Source organism: Acipenser ruthenus, chromosome 50, assembly GCF_902713425.1.
Source record: "Acipenser ruthenus chromosome 50, fAciRut3.2 maternal haplotype, whole genome shotgun sequence".
In the NCBI taxonomy this organism is placed as follows: domain Eukaryota; kingdom Metazoa; phylum Chordata; class Actinopteri; order Acipenseriformes; family Acipenseridae; genus Acipenser; species Acipenser ruthenus.
Window position 1 is genome coordinate 8,600,689 of NC_081238.1, and position 10,932 is coordinate 8,611,620.

The 10,932-nt window shown below is 40.0% G+C and overlaps 1 protein-coding gene and 2 long non-coding RNA genes across 3 annotated transcripts in view; 1 reads left to right on the top strand and 2 right to left on the bottom strand.

The window, feature by feature from the left end:
- Positions 1-1,506, bottom strand: part of LOC131722023 (zinc finger protein OZF-like) — a 307,153-nt gene extending 305,647 nt beyond the window's left edge. Inside the window, exon 1 of the mRNA XM_059015584.1 lies at positions 1,441-1,506. The gene's annotated coding sequence lies outside the window, so the exon portion shown is untranslated. The remainder of the gene's footprint in view (positions 1-1,440) is intronic.
- Positions 1,507-4,219: 2,713 nt separating this feature from the next.
- LOC117969801 (uncharacterized) lies at positions 4,220-6,578 on the bottom strand. The gene is made up of 4 exons (XR_009319993.1): positions 6,445-6,578; positions 5,798-5,914; positions 4,785-4,826; positions 4,220-4,335 (listed from the first exon to the last, which is right to left on the bottom strand). It is a non-coding gene; the product is annotated as an uncharacterized LOC117969801 (long non-coding RNA).
- A 4,034-nt stretch (positions 6,579-10,612) lies between these two features.
- LOC131722036 (uncharacterized) overlaps positions 10,613-10,932 on the top strand; it is a 2,980-nt gene continuing 2,660 nt past the window's right edge. Inside the window, exon 1 of the long non-coding RNA XR_009319992.1 lies at positions 10,613-10,746. This is a non-coding gene — a long non-coding RNA (uncharacterized LOC131722036). The remainder of the gene's footprint in view (positions 10,747-10,932) is intronic.

Consider the following 10,932-nt stretch of genomic DNA (forward strand, 5'->3'; position numbering starts at 1 on the left):
GTGTCTGAACGGATAAAACAACGCGCTCCTACCACACTACAACCCGGACCTTTCAAAATAATACAATATAACAGCGCTCTGTAGTTTATAAACACATTGTAGAGCTCCATGCAGACTCTCTCACCTCCTCTCTGCTCTCCCTCAGTGTCTGAACGGGTCTGTCTCCCACAGAACGAGGAATATACCAATCACAAAATACAAACCGATCAGCGCGGTCTGACAATTCATCTAATATGGACCGCAAATGAAATTGTGATACCGGGGATCTTTTAATAAAAAATGAATATGACTTTAAATGTTAACATCATATTTGAGGTGTTTATAGCTCATATAGTTTTTCCCAGCGAATACAATTTGAATTCAAGTAACCCCCTCACCCATGCCGGAGTTGGTATAGCCCTCTATTATCAACCGGGACGCTGTGGCTGAAGGCAGCAGCACCGATGAAGTTTTTTGCAGATATGTAATCTGTGTTTGGTGTACCGATATTTATATATTTTAGAAATATATCATGTTAATTTAAGTTCAGCCCCGCTGTCACAAACAGATCCACAATGGCGCAGGCATGCTCGCAGTTTCATAGCTTTCTCTTCGCTAGTCTTGCAGGTTCAGGGCGTGTGAACTTGTTTTTGGTAAATACAGCACAGGGTCGCAGAAAGGTCATTCTTTACGTGTAAACTTCCAGGCAGTAACCTCTGCTATTTCTACCCCATGCTTTTATTTAGTTTCTCTTAAACTGTATTCTTGTCTCCTATTCTTTATCCAGGACAGTATTCCTCCCTGCTGTCCAGCGGCACAGATTTAGACTCTTCCTCAGACTGCGCTGCGAACTAAACCAGGCAACAGAGCCGCGTCCACAGCAGCAGAAGAGTCACCAGCAATGAGACACGCCAAGGAGTGCGCTGCTCTGTGAGACTCGAGGGGACGCCTTATCAAAGCGCTTCCTCCAGGCTTTAATTAACTGCTATTGATTTAAAAAAGGACAAGACATCATGTTAATGTTACAACATGAAAAACTAAACACACTGAGAGTGCTGAAGAGGGCTTGAAATACAGTGTATTACTCAGCTGTGTGGTTCTAGTTTTGTAAAATGAACAGGTGGTTTACCTCTTTAAAATAAGTAGGAGTTAATTAAAGACTGGCTTAAAAGCTTTGAAAAGATGTCCATTACAAAATCCAGATTCATTTTGTCTGGATTAAAAATTTTGAAAGACCGGCCCCTGGAGATCGCTGGTTCAAATCCAGGCTATGTTATATCCAACCGTGGCCGGGAGTCCCGAGAGGGTGGCGCACAATTAGCCGAGCGCCGTCTGGGTTGGGAGGGCTTAGTTCGGCAGGGTAATCCTTGTCTCACCGCGCATCAGCAACTCCTGTGGCGGCCGGACGCCTGCGAGTTGTCTGTGAGTTGCTGGCAGATTCATAAACCTTTATATACTTACAATATAGTCCCCACTTAGATGGTGCAGAACGACGCAAGTCCCCACTTAGATGGTACAGAACGACGCAAGTCCCCACTTAGATGGTACAGAATGACGCGACTCCCCACTTAGATGGTACAGAACGACGCGAGTCCCCACTTAGATGGTGCAGAACGACGCGAGTCCCCACTTAGATGGTACAGAATGACGCGAGTCCCCACTTAGATGGTACAGAACGACGCGAGTCCCCACTTAGATGGTGCAGAGCAACTCTCACACACCAGTGTGTGTGTGTACATATTGTGTTAATCAGCCTTGTTAATTAATAAAGGAAAGCTGCTAATTAGAGAAATAATGATTTTGTGATAGTAGTGTTAGTTCCATGCCTTATTGGGTTCATAATTCTTTGTAGATTGGAATGGAGTTCCTACATGGACAGGACAGAATGACGCACGATTTTGTAAATGCTATTTATACATTTGAATATGTTATTTTGTATATTGGGACATAGTTCTATTAATATATTTAAAAATTATACTGTATACTTATAGTAATAATTATCATTTATTTATTAAAAATTATAAATAATATTTGAAACACATTCAAATTATTTAGTAAAACTTAAAATCTTAGAAATAATCTTCTAGTTACAATTGAACAATTACAAAAAAAAACCCTTAAGAAACTGCCATTTGTAAATGTTCTAATCAGTTCCAAGGATAGTTATCTAGAATGCAGGACTTTAAACCTGCTAAATGCTAATTGTAAGAAACCCAATGGGTGTGAAGAGCAGGGCTCTGAGTGGCTGCAGGCTCAGACACAGTCCCACTGCAGTCTGGGCAGGTCCCCACTTTATAGGGTAGATGTGGTTCAAGTCCCCACTTCGCTGATTTTTATTTTAAAAAACATTAAAAAAAAATATTTGCACAAATATTATCAACATACAGCTTAAAACATAATTTTCTATGTCTGTTTCACTTCATGGAAATGTTGGGAATCTATGGTCCCCACTTGGTTGGTGGAGAATCATAGTTCCCACTTAGTAATATAGACGTGTATGTGTGTGTGTACTGTGTGTGTGTGTATTGTGTGTCTTTGTGTGTGTGTATGTGTCTGTGCTGTCTGTATTGTGTGTGTGTATTGTGTGTGTGTCTGTACAGAGTGTGTCTGTACTGTGTGTGTCTGTACTGTGTGTGTGTATATGTGTATGTACTGTTTGTGTGTGTCTGTAGTGTATGTTTCTGTACTGTTTGTGTGTGTCAGTGTGTCTGCTGTGTGTCTGTACTGTATGTGTGTCAGTGTGTCTGTGCTGTGTGTCTGTACTGTATGTGTGTCAGTGTGTCTGTGCTGTGTGTCTGTACTGTATGTGTGTCAGTGTGTCTGTGCTGTGTATCTGTACTGTATGTGTGTCAGTGTGTCAGTGCTGTGTGCCTGTACTGTATGTGTGTCAGTGTGTCTGTGCTGTGTGTCTGTACTGTGTGTGTGTCAGTGTGTCTGTGCTGTGTATCTGTACTGTATGTGTGTCAGTGTGTCTGTGCTGTGTGTCTGTACTGTGTGTCTGTACTGGGTGTGTGTCTGTACTGTATGTGTGTCAGTGTGTCTGTGCTGCGTGTCTGTACTGTATGTGTGTCAGTGTGTCTGTGCTGTGTGTCTGTACTGTATGTGTGTCAGTGTGTCTGTGCTGTGTGTCTGTACTGTGTGTGTGTCAGTGTGTCTGTGCTGTGTGTCTGTACTGTGTGTGTGTCAGTGTGTCTGTGCTGTGTGTCTGTGCTGTGTGTCTGTACTGTGTGTGTGTCTGTACTGTATGTGTGTCAGTGTGTCTGTGCTGTGTATCTGTACTGTATGTGTGTCAGTGTGTCTGTGCTGTGTGTCTGTACTGTATGTGTGTCAGTGTGTCTGTGCTGTGTGTCTGCACTGTATGTGTGTCAGTGTGTCTGTGCTGTGTATCTGTACTGTATGTGTGTCAGTGTGTCTGTGCTGTGTGTCTGTACTGTATGTGTGTCAGTGTGTCTGTGCTGTGTGTCTGTACTGTATGTGTGTCAGTGTGTCTGTGCTGTGTGTCTGTACTGTATGTGTGTCAGTGTGTCTGTGCTGTGTGTCTGTACTGTATGTGTGTCAGTGTGTCTGTGCTGTGTGTCTGTACTGTATGTGTGTCAGTGTGTCTGTGCTGTGTGTCTGTACTGTATGTGTGTCAGTGTGTCTGTGCTGTGTATCTGTACTGTATGTGTGTCAGTGTGTCTGTGCTGTGTGTCTGTACTGTATGTGTGTCGGTGTGTCTCTGCTGTGTGTCTGTACTGTATGTGTGTCAGTGTGTCTGTGCTGTGTGTCTGTACTGTATGTGTGTCAGTGTGACTGTGCTGTGTGTCTGTACTGGATGTGTGTCAGTGTGTCTGTGCTGTGTATCTGTACTGTATGTGTGTCAGTGTGTCTGTGCTGTGTGTCTGTACTGTATGTGTGTCAGTGTGACTGTGCTGTGTGTCTGTACTGGATGTGTGTCAGTGTGTCTGTGCTGTGTGTCTGTACTGTATGTGTGTCAGTGTGTCTGTGCTGTGTGTCTGTACTGTATGTGTGTCAGTGTGTCTGTGCTGTGTGTCTGTACTGTATGTGTGTCAGTGTGTCTGTGCTGTGTGTCTGTACTGGATGTGTGTCAGTGTGTCTGTGCTGTGTATCTGTACTGTATGTGTGTCAGTGTGTCTGTGCTGTGTGTCTGTGCTGTGTGTCTGTGTGCATAACCAGTGGAACAGGCCCCTCCCCCAGCCCTGCTGAATTCCACAGGATAAGAAGCAGAGACACAGAGAGGGAAGATGTTTCCTATTTTATTTGTTTCTAGACTACATTAGAGGAATTGCAGTTCCAACAAGAAGCCTCTGCTTTTAAACAGGCGAGCGATTCTCCTCCTCTACTGCACGCCTTCTCCTGAAAAAAAAAAACACCACAAGCTTGAAATAGAAGAATAACACTGATACATTATAAAATGCATTTAAGTAGAGGAGATTATATGGAGCGAATGGCCTCTTCTGGCTGGTATTATTATTATTATTATTATTATTATTATTATTATTTATTTCTTAGCAGACGCATAAACGTATACATTATAAACTACATTCAAATACAAAGTCACATGAAGTCAGACCCCAGGCAAGTCTGTTACAAGGATCTGCCCGCTTCCTAGAAAATATTTACATTTCTACTGATGGAGTCGCCTGCCTCGCTGAAGCCACGTTGCTGCTGTTTGTCAAAATGTTCACAATGAAGAATGTTACAGTTGCAGGGATGATGTCACTGAAACAGCTGGAGCAACATGTGGGGACTGAGAACTCCATTTAAAAAAAAGAACAAAAACCCGGACACTTTAAAAGACGTACCTTCACCCTGTGCGAATGGAGGAAGAATCAGGATAATGGGACCTTTTGACGCAGATGAAAAGAAATACAAAGAGCTGTGAGGGCTATGTGGAGAAAAACTGCACTACAAATTCATATGCATATTTTTTATAATTATTTTCGTGTTTTCAAAATGGAAAATAAACCAAACGAAGATAGTCTTTAACAAAACAAAACAAAAATTCTTAAAAGTTTATTCATTTCAAATGTTCTTACCTTATTTGTTAATTTGCCAGACAGACACACACACACACACACACAGAGACACAAACACACACACACACACACACACACACAGAGACACAAACACACACACACAGAGACACACAGACACACAGACACACACACACACACACAGAGACACAGACACACACACAGACACACACACACACATACACACACACACACACAGTAATAACAGTCAATAAAAACATCTTGATGCTTATTTTCTAAACACGGCGCAGTGGTTACAATTTAAACACTATTAAGTGTTTAAAAACTAAACACTTTGTTTGAATATGTAAAAAATAAAGTTTAAATTATACACCTGTTCAGACAGCACCTGTAAAACCTCACAGCTCTACCTCTCTGGACTACATGACACCCAAACTTGCATGTTCATTAACTCCCACTTATCTGCCTCCTGCCTTGCTGCTCCCTGCTATTGCTCCTAGTTAGATCTGAATATAAATCCTGTATTTGAATTCACCTGCACTGGAACTGGATATCTGCAGTAGTATTTTGTATAGCGGCTGCTCCTCTACTGCACTTCCAGCACTCCTATCTGATCCTGCTCATAACTGGAACTGGATATCTGCAGTAGTATTTTGTATAGTGGCTGCTCCTCTACTGCACTTCCAGCACTCCTATCTGATCCTGCTCATAACTGGAACTGGATATCTGCAGTAGTATTTTGTATAGCTCTTTAATCAACAGATTTGGGGTCTGTGTGGAATGCAGGTCTGCTGTAGATTTAAACACTTTAAATGACGTACCTCTTCCCTCAGGCAGCACTGCCGGTTCATTGCCAGCTTCTCTTTTGCCTCTAAAATAATCTGCTATATTATAGCTCGGTAGCTTATTCGGAGCTACAAAAAAAAACGTCTCCACAGCTGAAACAAAGCAAGAAAACTTGTCAGCACTGTTCTGGAGAGTTCGACAACACATTCCTACAGGTCACACTCACACTAGTCACAAAAGTACAAATCAAAGGCCTTTTGGAGAAGAGAAACAGCAATACTAAACTACTATAGTGCTAAAACTATAGGTAAAGATATCATATTAACTGTAGTTTTTATACAGTAAACACTATAATGGAAACCGCATTGAAACAGTACTACCATAGTAAAAGAAATAGGAACATGATGGTACAGTGTTGGATTACATTATAGATACCACGGTTGTGAAACTACTTTTAGAAATCAAATAAAGTCCCGTAGGATTCCCATGGTGGTGCTACAGTAGGCTGTTGCATTATAGTACCATTAATAGCGCATGATGGTACTGGAGCAATCTAGGTAAAGTCCCTGCTTGCTTGCTTGCTCAAGGGTACAGCAGCAGCAGAGCTACCCTGCAGAAACATCTTGGATCAATGTGCAATTCTTTGAAAGAATATAGAAAGAGATGGTAGGATTGTACTCACAGCTGCAGAGGAAAGCCAGGGCGGAAATTAGCACCAGAGTCTTCATCTTGTCTGCTGGTCTCGGGCTGTTCAAGTCGGTGAAGTCAGAGCAGAGAAGCAACCGTATTTATACAGGAATGGGGCTCTGAAGTGAACTCTGTTATCATAATTGTTTGCAAGAATTTGCATAAAAGACAAAATATCTGCAACATTGCATCAATGAGACAGGTGACCTCACCAGCATATCTCATCATGTAAATACTGTATACGAAGCGGGCTGATGTTTGTCATAGAATTGCCTGGGGTCTGACTTCATGTGACTTTATATTTGAATGTAGTTTATAATGTATACCAGCGAGAAGATGCCATTCGCTCAATATAATCTCTATTTCAATGCATTTTATAATTTACTCTTATTCTTATTATTACTCATTTAATTGGCTTACTGGAAAAGAATTCCGTTGAGGGTTTCTGTGATGTCATAAACTACAAGTCCGTTTGCTTGAGTCGCTTAAAACAGTGTTTCTCAACCCTGGTCATGGGGACCCCACTGTCTGTCTGTCTGTGTCTCTGCTGGTTTTTGTACCAACTAAGGAACTGCTTTCAATGACTTAATTGAAGCATTAATTGAAAACAATTTGCATAATCAGAGCTTTTTGATAACTTTTTATTCAGCAAAATTATTTAAAAAATGTAAGCAAACCGTTTAGTCAAATGGAGTGTTTTTTAATGAAGTAATTGAGAACAGCTCCTCAGCTGGAACAAAAACCAGCAGAAACACAGACAGGCAGACAGGGGGGTTCCCACGACCAGGGTCAGGAAAATACTGCTTCTATACGTTATAAAATGCACTTCTCATAAGAGAATTCATTCATTCAGTGTTCAGACTCCTCACTGTTTAACTCTTTTCTCATTTCTTTCAACTGTTTTACTCATACCTGCACTGTAAAAATAGCACAAGGAAACAAATACTTTGTTAAAATAAGCCATACTTGTAAATTGTATAAAATCGAATATTAGTAGTCTTTTTGATTTTTTCCCTATGGCAAAAATAAATCTGTTAAGGGAGAGGTTTCATCTGGGTTCTTAAATACCTCGATTGGAAGGTAAAGTTTGGAGAACTTTCATTTAGAATTCTGTAAAGAACCAAAAAAGTCCTGTGTAGGGGACAAGCCAAAGAACTATAAAAAGTTCTGAGAGGAACTGATTGTTCTTAGAGTGACATTTGAAGTACATAGTAGTCATACAGTGTAGTAGCCCATTTATTAAACAGCTGCAATGCTTGTCAGTGTCGGGGCATTACAGCACTCTTTTGTTTAACTTTTGTCAACTTTTCAAATACGACCGGTTTCAACTCATCAGTGCTGCTATTTATTCTTAATAATGCCGTGGAACTCTCACAATGCTGTATTTAAATTAGTAGTATTGCGGCTCTCTTCATCAACATTTATTTTTTATACTTTGTGAATTGTTGTAATGAGAAAGCAGACTGCGCTTTCTTTGCACTGCGACTAATCCAGTTTAGTACATCTACCCCTTAGAGCAATTTAGTTTTTGCATCTCTGCCTCAGGTCTGTTCAACTTTGGCAACCAAATGAGTCCTTCAGTGAGTCTCTGCTGCTGTCTGAGCAAATTAAGGGAGGCCACGTGAACCGGTCAGAGAAAAAATATCAATCCATGAGATGTGAGATAGTTTTATTGCAATATTGTGCTGGTGCTTTGTACGTTATCGCCTACAAGTTCCAAGTAGATGAAGCCATTGAGCTCAAGCGATGAGAATGTGTATTTTTTTAATTGCAGTTCCAGTACCTGAATAACACAACCTAGAAATGGCTGCAAAGCTCCCGGACAAGGCAAAGCCGTATGAAACTGAAAGGCAACTGTAAATCTACTTTTTATTTTTTTTAATTGACGCTACTCAAGACTACTTGGTTCATTAAATGCAAACACAAAATGAAGTTTTTAAACGTATTCCGAGACAGATTCCCTGGCGAGAATAAAACGCTGAGAATTATAAAAAATATATAATGGTAAAAATAAACTAGTTATGTTTGATTTATTATTGTTAATCAAAATAAATATATAGTGTAAATTTAATTTCAGTGAAAGTGGTGCAGGTGCTTTTGCGCTGCTGTTATCCATTGTGAGGACTCCAGGAGGTTAGAGGAGGATAAATACAGCTGTATCATTTACTAAAATGTTTCACAAAATAAGTATATAATAGAAGTAAACCAAAGAAAATATACCCTTAGTATGTTACTTATATTTGCTTCAAAATAATTTGTGGGATGGGGTCACCTTTTAAAATACCTTTTAATATAACTCGAAGAGTGTAACAACCAACAAGTTGCTTATGCACTGTATTTATTTGTGTTTTGTGCTAGGACAAAGAAAAAAAACTTCTGAACTGCTAATTGTTCCTCTGCCCCCAACTAATCAACCGGTGCTACATCAAACAACACTATCAAGGGAGGGGGAAGGGTGTGAAGAGGTCATTGCATTTTAGTAAATTAAATGGCTGAATCTACTTGGAACTAATAGAAGAGCTAGCTTTTCTACAGCTGGACAATCAGATAAACTGTCTCGCACTGCAGGAAAACAAGAGGCGATAACGTACAAAGCACCAGCACAATATTGCAATAAAACTATCTCACATCTCATGGATTGATATTTTTTCTCTGACCGGTTCACGTGGCCTCCCTTAATTTGCTCAGACAGCAGCAGAGACTCACTGAAGGACTCATTTGGTTGCCAAAGTTGAACAGACCTGAGGCAGAGATGCAAAAACTAAATTGCTCTAAGGGGTAGATGTACTAAACTTTTTTATTCGCAGTGCAAAGAAAGCGCAGTCTGCTTTCTCATTACAACAATTCACAAAGTATAAAAAATAAATGTTGATGAAGAGAGCCGCAATACTACTAATTTAAATACAGCATTGTGAGAGTTCCACGGCATTATTAAGAATAAATAGCAGCACTGATGATTTGAAACCGGTCGTATTTGAAAAGTTGACAAAAGTTAAACAAAAGAGTGCTGTAATGCCCCGACACTGACAAGCATTGCAGCTGTTTAATAAATGGGCTACTACACTGTATGACTACTATGTACATCAAATGTCACTCTAAGAACAATCAGTTCCTAGAAGAACTTTTTATAGTTCTTTGGCTTGTCCCCTACACAGAACTTTTTTTGGTTCTTTACAGAATTCTAAATGAAAGTTCCCCAAACTTTACCTTCCAATCTAGGTATTTAAGAACCCAGATGAAACCTCTCCCTTAACAGATTTATTTTTGCCATAGGGAAAAAATCAAAAAGACTACTAATGTATTCGATTTTATACAATTTACAAGTATGGCTTATTTTAACAAAATATTTGTTTCCTAGTGCTATTTTTACAGTGCAGGTATGAGTAAAACAGTTGAAAGAAATGAGAAAAGAGTTAAACAGTGAGGAGTCTGAACACTGAATGAATGAATTCTCTTATGAGAAGTGCATTTTATAACGTATAGAAGCAGTATTTTCCTGACCCTGGTCGTGGGAACCCCCCTGTCTGCCTGTCTGTGTTTCTGCTGGTTTTTGTTCCAGCTGAGGAGCTGTTCTCAATTACTTCATTGAAAAACACTCAATTTGACTAAACAATTTGATGACATTTTTAAAATAATTTTGCTGAATAAAAAGTTATTAAATAGCTCTAATTATGCAAATTGTTTTCAATTAATGCTTCAATTAAGTCATTGAAAGCAGTTCCTTAGTTGGTACAAAAACCAGCAGAGACACAGACAGACAGACAGTGGGGTCCCCATGACCAGGGTTGAGAAACACTGTTTTAAGCTACTCAAGCAAACGGACTTGTAGTTTATGACATCACAGAAACCCTCAACGGAATTCTTTTCCAGTAAGCCAATTAAATGAGTAATAATAATAAGAATAAGAGTAAATTATAAAATGCATTGAAATAGAGATTATATTGAGCGAATGGCATCTTCTCGCTTGTATACATTATAAACTACATTCAAATATAAAGTCACATGAAGTCAGACCCCAGGCAATTCTATGACAAACATCAGCCCGCTTCGTATACAGTATTTACATGATGAGATATGCTGGTGAGGTCACCTGTCTCATTGATGCAATGTTGCAGATATTTTGTCTTTTATGCAAATTCTTGCAAACAATTATGATAACAGAGTTCGCTTCAGAGCCCCATTCCTGTATAAATACGGTTGCTTCTCTGCTCTGACTTCACCGACTTGAACAGCCCGAGACCAGCAGACAAGATGAAGACTCTGGTGCTAATTTCCGCCCTGGCTTTCCTCTGCAGCTGTGAGTACAATCCTACCATCTCTTTCTATATTCTTTCAAAGAATTGCACATTGATCCAAGATGTTTCTGCAGGGTAGCTCTGCTGCTGCTGTACCCTTGAGCAAGCAAGCAAGCAGGGACTTTACCTAGATTGCTCCAGTACCATCATGCGCTATTAATGGTACTATAATGCAACAGCCTACTGTA